We start from the raw sequence: 14,134 nt of genomic DNA on the forward strand, positions 1-14,134 counted from the left end.
ACGAAATGCGCACTAACAAAATCAGTCGTATTGAAAGCAACAATCGGCGGTGCCAACGCGTTGGTTTAATTCTATCGTATCACATCATGGTTAAGAGAAAAACCACCACAGCAAACATCATTTTGCTCATAATAGCCTTGTGACGAGAATATGCTGGGCCTACTCAAATGATTTTCTCCTCAAAGTAGAACAAGTTTGCTATTGAAAAACAAATTACTGATACGAAGAATCTAATGAGAGGTAGGTTTCTAGCGCAATGTGAAATTGAATTGCCTTCTTTACCCTTGTCCTAGTGCCAAGTTGACACGACAAATTGCGCACGAGTAAAATCACCCATTACAAACGATAGTGTCACATCTAGGTTCGAAGAAAAACCAGGAGAACAAGCATTCAATTTCTTCGTAATATCATTGTGACGACGAAATACTACAGGAAAAAAAGAAGATACTTAGGCCCACAATATCTTCCCATTGTTATTTCGTGGACGAGAGGTAAGACCAACTCATTATCTGATTGCAGAACTAAATGTTCTGAACTGCTTTGTAATGTTCACTCAGTTGGTGAGTTCAAGATCACTTTGATAAAACACAGCGCGCTAGTTAGTATGTCAATGAGCCAAATCAAACTCTTGTTTAAATGATTTTTTGGCGTCATTTCAAAAAGGTAGAATGTAATAGTGAGAGGCTGGTTAACCGGCATGTTAAATTAGGCCCTTTTCCAGCCGTCCTTCGAGCGATAACAGTTGTTTTTGTTCTGGCAACAACGAAAAACTCTTATGAACTTATTCTCTTGGTATCATTTCTAATACGCACAATCTAATGAGAGCTATTGGGTGACCGAAAGGTGAAGTTAAAGTGCCTAATTGTTTTATAATGAATCCTGAACAGGAAAAATTCATTTTCGCATGTACTGGCTGTTATTTTGGCCGAGTTATATATCTAATCTGAGCTTGGATCAGTGATGAAATATTAAGCGCCCTATATAATCAGTGGGAGATTGTTCTTGAGAATAATTTCAAAAGTGCCTGGAGGTGTATTGATCAGTTCGAAGGGTTTTAGGTCAAGGATTTCGTTTGTAAATCAATACGAAAATATCCTAGTATGGTATCGTGACTCCTTGCTTGGCAAACTACACTTCTAGCCTCCATGACTGGTCAAAAATGGAATATTTCAACCTTTATTAAGACTGAGGGCAAAACTTCCCCCATTTCGCATGTGCGGGCAACTTACGCACACACATTTTGATGAGAAGCAATCGGGATAAAAGGTAGGCCTTATAATTGTTATTTTTCCGTTTAGTTAGCAGCTCGGCTAAAAGTTTTCAGAAACAGACTTAGTAACATCCGTCCATTATTTTCTCTTTCAGAGGGATGGCTTATACACAAGCGCCCCAAAGCCGAGAAACATTATGTTATCGTGAATCAAGGTAGGGCCTTCATTTTTATAGTTCTGTCGGCTCAGTATGATTTTGATTCAACAATAATAATCATCTCTCCTTTGGGAAATGAAATAACATGCGACCCCATATTTCTCTTCCAGCGCCATGCAGATACAAACAGCCCTTGCTGCCCACCCGATTAAAAGGTAGGCCTATTTGTTTACTCACAAGGACACACAAAAATACTGTCTCTGCTAAACGAAAGGCTTTTATTTGTTTGTCAACTCATCATATCCTTTCTATTTAATTTTCCAGAATAACATCTCAACAAAATAGACAAGCGCTAAGGCTGATTATTTATACAATGCGACAAGGACACGCTGTACTTAGCCTGTCGCATTACATCAATTCCTGATCATGTGAAGTAAAAAGCAAAGAGCACGCCGCTGGAACAAAAGCGTGTGATACATGATTCTCAGACAGCAGACTACGTCAACCCTCGTTTTTCTCTTTCCAGACAGCTCGACCGGATGTTTTCACAAAATCATTCAACGGATGAAGCATGAGTGTACAGGAATATTCTAAAGAGAATTACATGTAAGAGTATTTGTAAGTACATATATATTCACATTCATAAAAGTATAACAACAGCAACTGTATGCACGTGAACGCGGTACAATACTTAGTTCCATAAAACAGGTTATACATTGTATTTCACTTTGACCTTATAGAGCCTTCATTTTTGAAAAACTATTTCCAGACCGTAAAAGCGCTTATGTTACGCGAGGTTTTACTGACATTTCCTACTGGGTTAGTAAAAAATTACACATTACTTTACATGATCGTAAGCGATATTCCCTGACAGCACCCTAACGTCAACCCTCGTTTTTCTCTTTCCAGACAGCTCGACCTGATGTTTTCTCATACACATACAGTATAGCCTCAATATATCATTCAACGTTTGGAGCGTGACTGTGTACTACAACTGTTTCATTCACTAGTGTTTATGACTTCAGGAATTCTGAAGGGAATTACATGTAAGACTGAGTATTTGTAAGTACAGTATATAATCATTCATAAAAAGTATATACAACAACAACTGTATGCCCGTGCACGCGCTGGAAAAAACTTAAGTTTCTTCCATAACCCCCATAAAGCTGAATGAATGATACAATAGTTAGTTCCAGCAAACAGGTTATATTTCACTTTGACCTTATAGAGCCTTCATTTTTTGAAAAATACAAGTTTGAAATCTATCACTTTTCCAAAAAATATTTCCAAACTGTTAATGACGGTTATGTTACGCGACGTTTTACAGACATTTACTACTGGGTTAGTAAGAAATTACACATTACTTTGCATCTGCGAAAAAATATAGGCGCTGGGCTTGAAAGCGAAAATTTCAAGAAACTTTATGAACACATTTTGAAAGAAATACATTCTTGTTTGACACCACGGCCGCCAAGACGAAAGCTTAAATTTAAAGGGAGAATAGTTAATATTCAAGGTAATTTTCCAAGCAGTGCGTTATCTTCCTGTTTTAGACAACGCGACGTACAGTCGCTACTATATTTGGTCGCTTTTTACCTTTACATAAAATATTGTGCAAAGAAATACGAAAATAAAACAACCGCGCGCAGCTTAAAACAAACTAACTCTTCGATAAGAAAACAACATTTGTAACGAAACACGTTAAACGAAGCTTGCTGGAGCTGACACGCCTTTGAACAATTAAACGTCTCTTTTAATAGCCCCTTCTCGCTATCAAAAACAAACAACGGAAAGAGAATTTTTATTGCTTCTTTCAGAAAAATGCCTCAGTGCATCATCTGTCAACTGCGGGCAGAGGGATTCAATACTCAGACTTTCTGCTACTTTGATGTCCTACGACAAAATGGGGCGATTTTAATTCATCTATTGCAATATGACCATTTTGGTTTCGAAGAATACTTTGAATACACGTGCACAAAATTCAGACCATCGAGAGGATAGGTAGGGATCAAAATAACATGACTCTTCGTATCAAGTTCGCGTGATATTCCCCACGAGGGATCGAGTCAATGTGGCCCTCGTCAAATGCAAGCGCACTGGAGCTGTATGCGTGCGAGACGGTCTCTGTCGAACAGGGGGCGGTTTCACACCCGTGCCCACAGACATTGTTCTTTTCATTCCGGCTGGACATTTTCATATGATCAGGGGGGCGGCAGATTTAACCTACAGTCATAACATTTGTATTTTTTCCGCCGTCATTGAAGCGGATTTTGAAAAACCAGTGACAATATTAGTTCGAGGGGACAAAACCATACATAGTAAAAAGAGGAGACTGTATCGCCCACTTACTTATCATTCCGTGCGGTAACATGCATTTGACAGATATTCCTGCTCCCAATGATAGGCGGTGCCGTAAATTTTAAAGGATTACTGCCGGGATCACTGTTGCTGTTGTTGTATATAATTTTGTAAATTAGTTATATAGCCTGTACGTTGAACATATGAATACTGGTATATGAGTGAAAAGCAATCGCTCCTGTTGTCTGTCTATTAGAAAGGTACATTCTCTTGTTTGTATCATATAGCAGAGAAAGGCAAGAGAGCAGTTGCCCAATGTCTTGGCTCATTAGGGATTTTTTGTGAGCTGTCGAATCGTTTATTCTTTAAGATCTTTAACACAAAGATATCCCCGATCTTGACTTATGGGGCCATGAGGAGTTCACGTCAATTGAATGAGTACACTATTATGCATGCAAGCGTTTTATGAATGTTTCAACAAAGGCCCATAATACTGCGGCTTTGGGAGATTGCGGCCGCCGTAAGTATTTTCCTATTGCAAAGCCAAGGTTCTGAAATACTTGTTACGATTGATACAAGATTTACATGTATATGTTTTGTATTTGCATTTGTACCACCAACCGTTCTATCATTATTTATCAATATCATGTCTCCAAAACGTTATGAAATTTTACGAAATTTATCGGCCATGTATCAAAAGTAAACAAAAAGTAAGCAAAAAGTAAACGAGCAGAGGCGTTAGTGTATGTGTATTACTATGTATCATCGTGTCGATCTGTATATGTCTATATGTTCATGCTGTAAAGGGCCGGTGGCCTAAAAATCAGTTGAAATAAATTGAATTGAATTGTATTGATAGACAAACCACAGGGGTGCAGTGCCGCTAAGTGAAGACACGTTTTGAAATTAAGAAAGCGTTCGCTGCTAAAATTCCCTTTTTCTCAGTTGTTTATAAGATCATGTTAAAAGATTGCCACTAAGAGTTCCCACTCAAGAGAGGAGCAACGACATAAAAAGGGAAAACGAACATGCATGATGCGCTTCAAAATGTGTCATGTTCAATTGCTCTGTCCCTATTTCTCTTCTAGATTTGAAAATGTGTACTTGGAAATTATAAAATAAAAGTGATTTTTCATATCACAAATACGTCGTATATGAGTTGTTCTTTCTTCATGTGCATGTCAAAATATTCACCCTTCCATCAGGAAAAGGGTGGCGCAAGAGAGTTGTCCTGTCCTCCTCTTCCCGCGCTATACAAACCCGGCCACCATGCGAGACGAAGAGGACAGACCTCGTTGCTTCGGAGCTAAACGGACATTGAGGAAACGGGGCCCCTAAAATGTGGCGACGAGTCGAGGCAATAATTCGCGTCATAATTTTAGCTAGGATGAGCAGTCTCTATGCATAGTCAATGACAAGGATTGCCTAGACACTGGTAACATCCCAGTTATAGCAACAGAATGCTTCAGTAGGCCATTTGCCCCGAACAGACTTCCCCGATGGTGGAGACCCTATTTGATCCACACTCTTCGCTCTGCTCGGCTTGTGACAGCAGCCCGTAAAACCTCAGGAGAAGCGCGAATAAGAGTGCACATTAATCTGTGCTCGTTGCGGCATCGGGCTGCTTGTACTCTGCTACGCGACGAATGCCCTCCCGTGGACAGCGCGGACGGATAGCGCCGAATTTTTGAGCGCTTACACGAAGCGCGGAAAAAATTCTTCAAGCACAATATCACGGGAGGGCATTTGTCGCGGGCGTCGAATGATGCACCTTTCAACGCCCCGGGACCCTTGGACTTTGGGCCTCGGCGTTGAAAGGGACATTATACCTACTACTTACATATGTAAACAGGTAGGCTATAAAAGCCCTGAATGTAGCCAAGCCAAAACTTGTTTCCTATGCGGTAAGAAAGGACACCTCAAACGTCACTGTAGAGAACCCCAGCCTGGCCCGGAACCATCCAAAGAGGAGAAGGCAGGAGAGATAGATTCAAATAAACTAAAGTAATTTACTTAATGCCTTGAAAAGTTTGGATTTGGAAAAGATATAATCAACTGGATAAAAATTATATATACCAATACCAGAAGCAGAATTTGTACAAATGGCTTCCTATCGTAGGCTTTTATACTTACTAGAGGAGTGAGGCAGGGTTAAAAGTAACAAAACATAAAAGGGTTGATACTACCTGATGGTACTGAATCAAAAATAAAAGCATACGCTGACGATACCAAACTGCATCTCAGAGGTATAACCTCGACAGAGGAACTCTTCAAACTTCTAGACGTATACAGCAAAGCAACAGAAGCAAAACTCAACCAGGACAAATCTAAAGCACTTCTGTGTTGGGAGTTGACCGGAAAAAACCAAGATATCCAAATTTAGGTCTAAAAGAAGAAGAAAAACTCAAAGTTTTAGGTGTCTGTGTTGGTAATAGAGATGTCAGCGATGACAATTGGAACCCAATAGCAAATAAGGTCAAACAAGTTTTAAACTTATGGAGTAAAAGGGATCTCACCATATTTGGTAAAACACAAATAGTCAAAACCCTAGTTTTGGCTATATTATGGTATGTAGCAACAGTTACTGTCCTGCAAAATTATTAATGATATAAATAAAATGTATGGGAATTTATCTGGGGAAAAAAAGGCAAACAGTATCAAGAGAAAATGTTACAAGTCTAGAGAGGAAGGGGGTTTAGGGATGATTGACATAGAGACAAAATGTTATGTCTAAAGTTAAAGTGGCTTGTCCACCTACTGTAGGGAGAAGAAAAAAGCGATGCTTCAAAACTAGCCTCCTTTTTCATTATGAACTTCGATAAAAGCTCCAACTCGTATCAAGTCATAACTACCCAACAAAAAAAACTGTAAAAATGAAAATGTCCCCAAGTTTTATGTTCACATTTTAGACACATGGAGACATGTGGGCTTGAGAACGATTAAACCAGAATCCACTGAAACGATAATGGAGGAATACTTGTGGCTAAATGCAGAATTAAAATACAATAATAAGGTATTATATGACCCAGTTTGGATACAATCAGGGATCCTCAAAATTAAAGCTATCTGGAACAGCGGGACAAAAACATGGGTAGATTTCAAACAACTATGTGCAAAATTCCCACCATTTTCAGAAATAACAAAGTGGGCATAAGAGAAATGTTTCGGAAAACCCATAGGGGACTGTCTGAAGGAGGATGGGTCGACTTTCTCCGAAATGCAAATGACGTAGGCCTACAACATGAGACAAACTTTCTCAAACATGGTATGGTAAACAAAGTAAGGAATTAAGGAGCAAAAAAATGTATGATATGTACATGGAAAGTAAAACTTATCAAGTGAAAAAAATCGATGAGAATACCTCAAAATGATGGAAAACCCTGTGCTTATCAGATTTAGATAGAATGAATGAAACGGCCAGGGGCCATTGTGCTCACCGTAAGTATTTTTAGTAGACAGTTACAGAAAGTGCTACAGTATGTAGGCCTCTCATAATTTATACATGCATCTGTGACCAGTTCAGAGCCGGCCCTGGCCAAGTGGTGAATCCGAGACTTGTGGTTCCAAGCTTGTAGAGTCTAGGTGAAAATGGTAGTGAAGAAACTGTGCCACTCCATGACAATGGTGAATATATTTTTAACTTTGACCTCAGTGACCCTGACAGGTAGGTCAAATAACAAACCAGGGTGATATGTGATGTAGATACATCCACCTGACCATAACAATTTCATCACTCGTTTCACTACAGCAATCGGCAAAAAACGATTTCCAAGATGGCCGCCTAATTAAATCTATGGCACCAAATAAATCAAAAAATGAAGAAAATGTAAGATAGAACTCAGAAAAGAAAAAAGGAAAAGATGAAAAATAAAAATATTTTTGGCTGTCCTTGACCGGGGTTTGAACTCACGACCTTTGGATTGCCACAATACGAGGAAAAACCCACAAAACATGCAATTTCGGCCTCAGAAAAGAAAAAAGGAAAAGATGAAAAATAAAAATATTTTTGGCTGTCCTTGACCGGGGTTTGAACTCACGACCTTTGGATTGCCACAATACGAGGAAAAACCCACAAAACATGCAATTTCGGCCATATTTGAATTCCGATCTGGCTGAAACTTGGCATACAAATAGTGGCTTCTTAGATGCATCATTACACAAAATTAAAACTCTTTACATTGAACAACGACAAAACGTACCAAGAACGGTAAAGTTTTCAACTTTGACCTCTGTGAACGTGAAAGATGGGTCAAATCAAAAACCCGTAAGATATGTGATGTATCCTTGCTGGGAGTACCTACCATGAAACTTTTATCAAAAACAAATCAGTAATAAGCGAGAAATCACACTTTTTGAGTTTTGAGTTTGGGCCTCCTGGTGTCCAAGTCAATAATCAGACCGAACCAAAATTCAGTGTAAAAGGTCAACTGACCTAGGGGGTCATTTGTTCAAAGTTTCAAGTTCATAACTGTTGCGGTTGAGAAACGTGCCATAGTTACACTAAAACGGCAAATTTACGCCATTTGACCTCTGCGACCTTAAAAAGTAGGTCAAATCCGAAAAGTCGTGCAACATCTGAGGTAACCTTGCTAGGGGTCCCTGCCATAAAAATTTCATCAAAAACAATTTGCTAATAAGCAGGCTATTGCACTTCTTACTTTTTCTGTTTTGGCCCCCTGGTGGCAAAGTCAAGAATCAGATCAGGCTGAAATTCAGCACCAGAGGTTATCTGATATAGGGGGTTATATGTACCAAGTTTCAAGCTCATAGCTTTGGTGGTTGAGAAACGTGCCATAGTTACACTCAAACGGCCAATTCACGCCATTTGACCTCTGCGACCTTGAAAAGTAGATCAAATTAAAAACCCGTAAGATATATGATGTATCCTTGCTATGAGTACCTACCACAAAAGTTTTATCGAAAACAAGTCACTAATAAGCGAGATATCACACTTTTTAGATATCCACATTTGGCCCCCTGGTGGCCAAGTAGAAAATCAGATCGGACAGAAATTTAGTGTCACGGGTCATCTGACCAAGGGGGTCATGTGTACAAAGTTTTAAGTTCATAGGCCTAGCGGTTAAAAAACGTGCCACTGTTTTTGAACTAGGATACGACGGACGACGACGACGACGACGACGACGACGACGACGACGACGACGACGGACGACGACGGACGACGGACACTGCGGTATCGTATAGACTCCCCTACGGTGAGCCAAAAACCAAGCAGTTGCTATGGAAATCTTACCACAATGCTTTGTCTTTGGGAAAAAACCTTAAAGTTTGGTTTGAAAATGAAAATGGTTTATGCGTCTTTTGTAATGCCAATGAGGAAAATAAGACTCATCTTTTCCTAAAGTGTGAAACTGTAAGAAGATTTCTTGACTATATTTTGAATATATTTACAATAGGAGGTCATTTAGGAGACCAAGGTTTACAAACCAATTGGGTCGGTACAATCAACCCAGAGCAATTATTTGTCTTGGGTATGTGCAGAAAGGTTATATGGGACTTAAGAAATGTTGCAAAATTGGAAGGTCTTAAACCTGACATAAATAATTTCAAGTTAAACTTTAAGTACTGGATGAAAAGTCATTTGGAAAATTTGTATAAGGTGTATAAAACCTGAAGTCAACTGGGAGAATTTGAAGAATTGTACCTCGATAACCATGATTTCTTGTCCTTGGACCAAGGAAAGATATCTATAAATATTGTATTTTGAGATCAACATGTAAAATTTACTGTTTTATATATTATGTCACAATGTTATAGATTTGCTAACTCAGCTAACTCCTAGAGGCCGGGAGATATGTAGGCTCTACTTTTTGAATAAAAAAAGAAGAAAAAAATCAGAGGTGTCCGAGATTACATGACATAAGGAGTCATGTGTACCAAATTTCAAGTTCATGGCTCTAGCGGTTAAGAAACGTGCCATAGTTACACTCAAATGGCCAATTAACGCCATTTGACCTCTGTGACCTTGAAGAGTAGGTCAAATCAAAAACCTGTATGGTTTGTGATGTATCCTTGCTAAGAGAACCTATCATAAAAATGTTATCAAAAACGAGTCACTTGTAACAGAGATATCACACTTTTTAGGTTTCCACTTCTGGCCCCCTGGTGGCCAAATAAAGAATCAGATCAGACCGAAATTCACTGTCAGAGGTTACATGACAAAGGGAGTCATGTGTGCTAAATTTCAAGCTCGTAGCTTTAGCGGTTAAGAAACGTGCCATAGTTACACTCAAACGGCCAAATCACACCATTTGACATCTGTGACCTTGAAAATTTGTTCAAATAAAAAAACCGTGACAACTTTCAGGGTCATGTCTGGTGGTCTAGTAGGATATGATGATGTATCCTTGCTCGGAGTACATACCATAAAAATATAATTGAAAACGAGTTGCTTATAAGCGAGATATCGCACTTTTTAGGTTTTAACTTTAGGCCCCCTGGTGAACAAGTCTAAAATCAAATCGTACCGAAATTCGGTGTCAGAGGTTATTAGTCGTAGGGAGCCATGTGTGCTAAATTTCAAGTTCATAGCTCTATCGGTTAAGAAACGTGTCATAGTTATTTTACGGCATTTGACCTCTGTGACCTTGAAAATTAAGTCAAATCAAAAACCCGTACGATATGTGATGTATCCTTGCTAGGAGAACTTACCATAAAAAATTTATCGAAAACGATTCACTCATAATAGAGATATCTCACTTTTTAGGTTTCCACTTCTCGCCTCCTGGTGACCAAGTCAAGAATCAGATCTGATCGAAATTCATTGTCTGAGGTCAGCTGACCTGGGGGCTCCTCTGTACAAAGTTTCAAGTTCATAGCCCATTCAGTTGAGAAACTTGCCACTGTTTTTGAAACAGGATACAGACGACGACGGACGACGACGGAGCACGACGGACGACGGACGCAGCGGTAGCCCAGTGGCAGAGCCGAAAAGCGTGCAATAAGGTCTGAACGCAATTTTTTTGCAGTTTCCATATCTATGACGTGTACTGGTCCAGAATCCATCGGGTGCCAGGCTGGCACCCTTAGGCAATTTAAGATATATTCGTTTCCATGGCAACCACTTACAAAAAACGTGTATTTTTGTCAATCGCATTTTCTCCCGACATAGAAGTCGCATTTACACAATTGAAACAACTAATCATATTTAAATCAAAACTGTCTACCGTTTTAGTGCAATAAAAAGATGGTTAAAGGTCTAGGTCACTGGGAAAAGTCAAGTTTATTGCGCAAAATGCACTTTTGTAAGGTTTTTTTTTCTTAACAACAATTTTCTCTTGCTAATTACTGGCATGTTTTATTATAATATTTTCCTATATGTTTTATCCGTAGATAATGACCTTTAAAATGACGTATCACACATAACTGGCAAATGAACACTTCTCGAGTAATAAGAAATGGCGTGAAGATGATAGAGGTTGACGTCATGCGTAATTCAACGTTTTTCGTATAATTTGACGTCATAACTCGTTAAAAATCTCCTGTATTCCGTGTTACAAGCTGTCCGATTTTTTATCGGTGTTTTTTCTCTCAATAATCTATGTATGCATGATCAGCATCACTAGGGGATGAACTGTACTACCTCCATCGTGACGGACTACCATCAAGATTGTTTTCTTTTTGTGAAGAAAATGCCACTGGCAGTCGTTTCGAGATGGATGGATGGATTTAAAATTTCCCATTATCTGCTAATTTTATCGGGTTGACCTAGAGAAAAGACAATAACTCCTAGGTTCAATGAACTGCTATAATTATTATATATTTTATATGTATAAATATAACACAATCACAAATATCGTCTTGGCACTGGCTATTATAAAAACAATGTACATCTCATTACATGTACATCTCATTCAATCAAATCTTATTGTCTGCGCTCGTAAAACATACTGTAATTTGAATGCGCCCAGTTTTGGGCAGTGCATTAAATGCCTTTGTGTTGCATGAAATGATCATTTGTCATGGAATATGCGGTATGAGGGGTGCTGGCCCTTTTTTATTCGATATTTTCTAAACACCTAACCGTCAGCGAGGTTTTTTTTTTACAGGTAGGTTCCTACCATTGTGTATATTGACAGCCGAGAAATTTATTATCAAAATAATTAAGTAAATGAAGACAAATGCAATAATAAAAAACAAAAAGTAATTTTTTGGGTCCTTCCGAGATTCGAACTCGCACCATTTGTCAATGTGCATCGCTGATCTTGTTTACTGACTAACAACACGTGCGTTTCTTACTTGATGTCAGGCGAAGTTACTGCGCTCTGATTGGCTGTCAATGTACACAATGGTACGAACCTACCTAAAAAAACCCTCGCTGACCGTCATAATTTTAATTGTTTGCTGCACGATTTCTGATGGTGTATTCATTGCAACAGTCGGCATCATCTTGACACCCGCAGAACAGTGTAAACGGCAAATTGCCCAAGGTTGCCAGCCCGGCACCCGACGAATTCTGGACCCGGAGATGTCATAGATATAGAAACTGCAAAAAAATTGCGTTCAGACCTTATTGTACGCTTAAGCCCAAAAAGGGGGTTTCGCAACTGGACTACTGGTGTCCCAGTGCCTAAGGATATTGTGCGCTTTTTATCTATGATGTATTTAATGTTCTAGGTGTATTTAACCATATCATAAATTCAATTCGGGCAAGTCGTGAATTTTTATCTTTTTTTCTGACAATAGGAATCGTTTCCCTGGAGTAAACTATATATAATAATGATGTTGCTAAATTGCCGGTGAATAACCACTGAAAATAAATAGTAACAATAGGTAGTTTTTTAACCTTTAGGAATGACAAAGGTTTGTCATGTCATTAAGTCCCGTCCTAAATCATTGACAGGACACTCGTAAATAGTCTTTTATAGACCTAGTTGCACGACGAAATAGAATCAGACAAATTTTTAATAAAGTAAATTGACGTTAACAAGTAGTTTGTTGTTTTTCAATACCCTGCCTCTTGAGGACGTAGGGGTGAAATAAACACTGAATCTCGGGATGAGTATGACTCGGTAAGGTAACCTAAAGGGTGTTATTAAATGGCAACACGCTAAACCACAAAGCAAGTTGCTCATTAGAGAAGCCTCGCTGCTGCACACGGGTCATCACTAAGGGTACTGCAATAGATAAACCTTTAGTGGGCTGATAAACCATGAAAAACGACTTTCTACAAATCGCAATTAGAGGCTTTTCTTTAAGCCGCACAAAACACCATAGTCTGAAATGGGGAAAATACGTTTGAAGTGTGCCCAATGATATTTGCTCGTTTTATCATTGTTAATCCGTACACTCGAAAGGGCGTACATCCGTATTTTGTCTGTGTTGATCAGTCCACGTCTAGATGTGTTGTGCCAGTTTGATATTCGAATATCATCCTATTGGGGGAAATACCTATTTGCAACACACAGTGCAGCAAAGATACCTGCCTTGGGTCTTCGAAGGCTCCATGGTCATATATTATCGAACTTCGCTTACAGGGACGATTTCTAGCGGGCCATTACACGATTCACCAAGCCAATCGCGGCATGAGCTAATAATGCACCTACCTTAAATCATTATGGTAGGTAGTTTCCAAGTCGCAAAATGGAGTAGATTGTGTCGAGTTGGTGAAAAATTGTTTTCAACTCAATTTTCGTCTGCTTGAGAAAAGTGATAGACCATTGCTACGCACTCGTGTACGTTGCAACACACACGGTAACGGATATGCATAATAAATCACGAGGGAAGCCTCAGAGTTTGGCACGCGAACAAGTATAATGCTATATGTTGTGTGACTTCGAAGATCTACAGCAATATCAGCTGTGACTTTGGGCACCGTCAAAACGTATCACGGGCATATCCGTCTGGAAAGTACGTATGACACCTACAGGTAGTGACGTAAGAAGGACATAAAATGAGCTTCAGCATCGATAATTCATTTGTGAGCAATCTGAAGAGGTACGTGGTAATGAAAAATACGTATGGCACCTACAGGTAGTGACGTAAGTAGGACATGAATTGAGCTTCAGCATCGATAATTCATTTGTGAGCAATTTGTAAAAATCCGAAGAGATACGTGGTAATGAAAACGCCTCTAGTTCCCCCCTCCCCAAAGAAACTCCACCAACGATTGCATCATCAACGTAATTTACAATATTTCTCGAACCATGATATAGCGATGGAAAGATGATAGAAGTCTCAATTTAGCTGCAAATGCAATATCATACGTACTGCTTCCAGCATGGATTTCAGTTCTTGAGTTTTCCGTGTCCTCATGCGCTACCACTTGTCGTCCGAACTACAATATAAAAATGGTCAGTGCCCGCCGTCGAGCGCGATATATCGCACAACACAAAGGCGTTATCAATCTCGATTGCAATTGGTCAAAAGTGTCAAGGCGTGCGCGTCACGTGGTCATGCAAATTGTATTATATACCTGTGTGAGACCTGGGGTGGTCAATCCAAAGTCAAA

The 14,134-nt window shown here is 39.3% G+C and overlaps 1 long non-coding RNA gene across 1 annotated transcript; it reads left to right on the forward strand.

Moving 5' to 3' along the window:
* Window positions 1-1,160: 1,160 nt before the first annotated feature.
* Window positions 1,161-2,469, forward strand: LOC135490661 (uncharacterized). The gene is made up of 5 exons (XR_010447750.1): window positions 1,161-1,266; window positions 1,366-1,425; window positions 1,539-1,583; window positions 1,895-1,986; window positions 2,278-2,469. It is a non-coding gene; the product is annotated as an uncharacterized LOC135490661 (long non-coding RNA).
* Window positions 2,470-14,134: the final 11,665 nt, after the last annotated feature.

Source organism: Lineus longissimus, chromosome 7, assembly GCF_910592395.1.
Source record: "Lineus longissimus chromosome 7, tnLinLong1.2, whole genome shotgun sequence".
In the NCBI taxonomy this organism is placed as follows: domain Eukaryota; kingdom Metazoa; phylum Nemertea; class Pilidiophora; order Heteronemertea; family Lineidae; genus Lineus; species Lineus longissimus.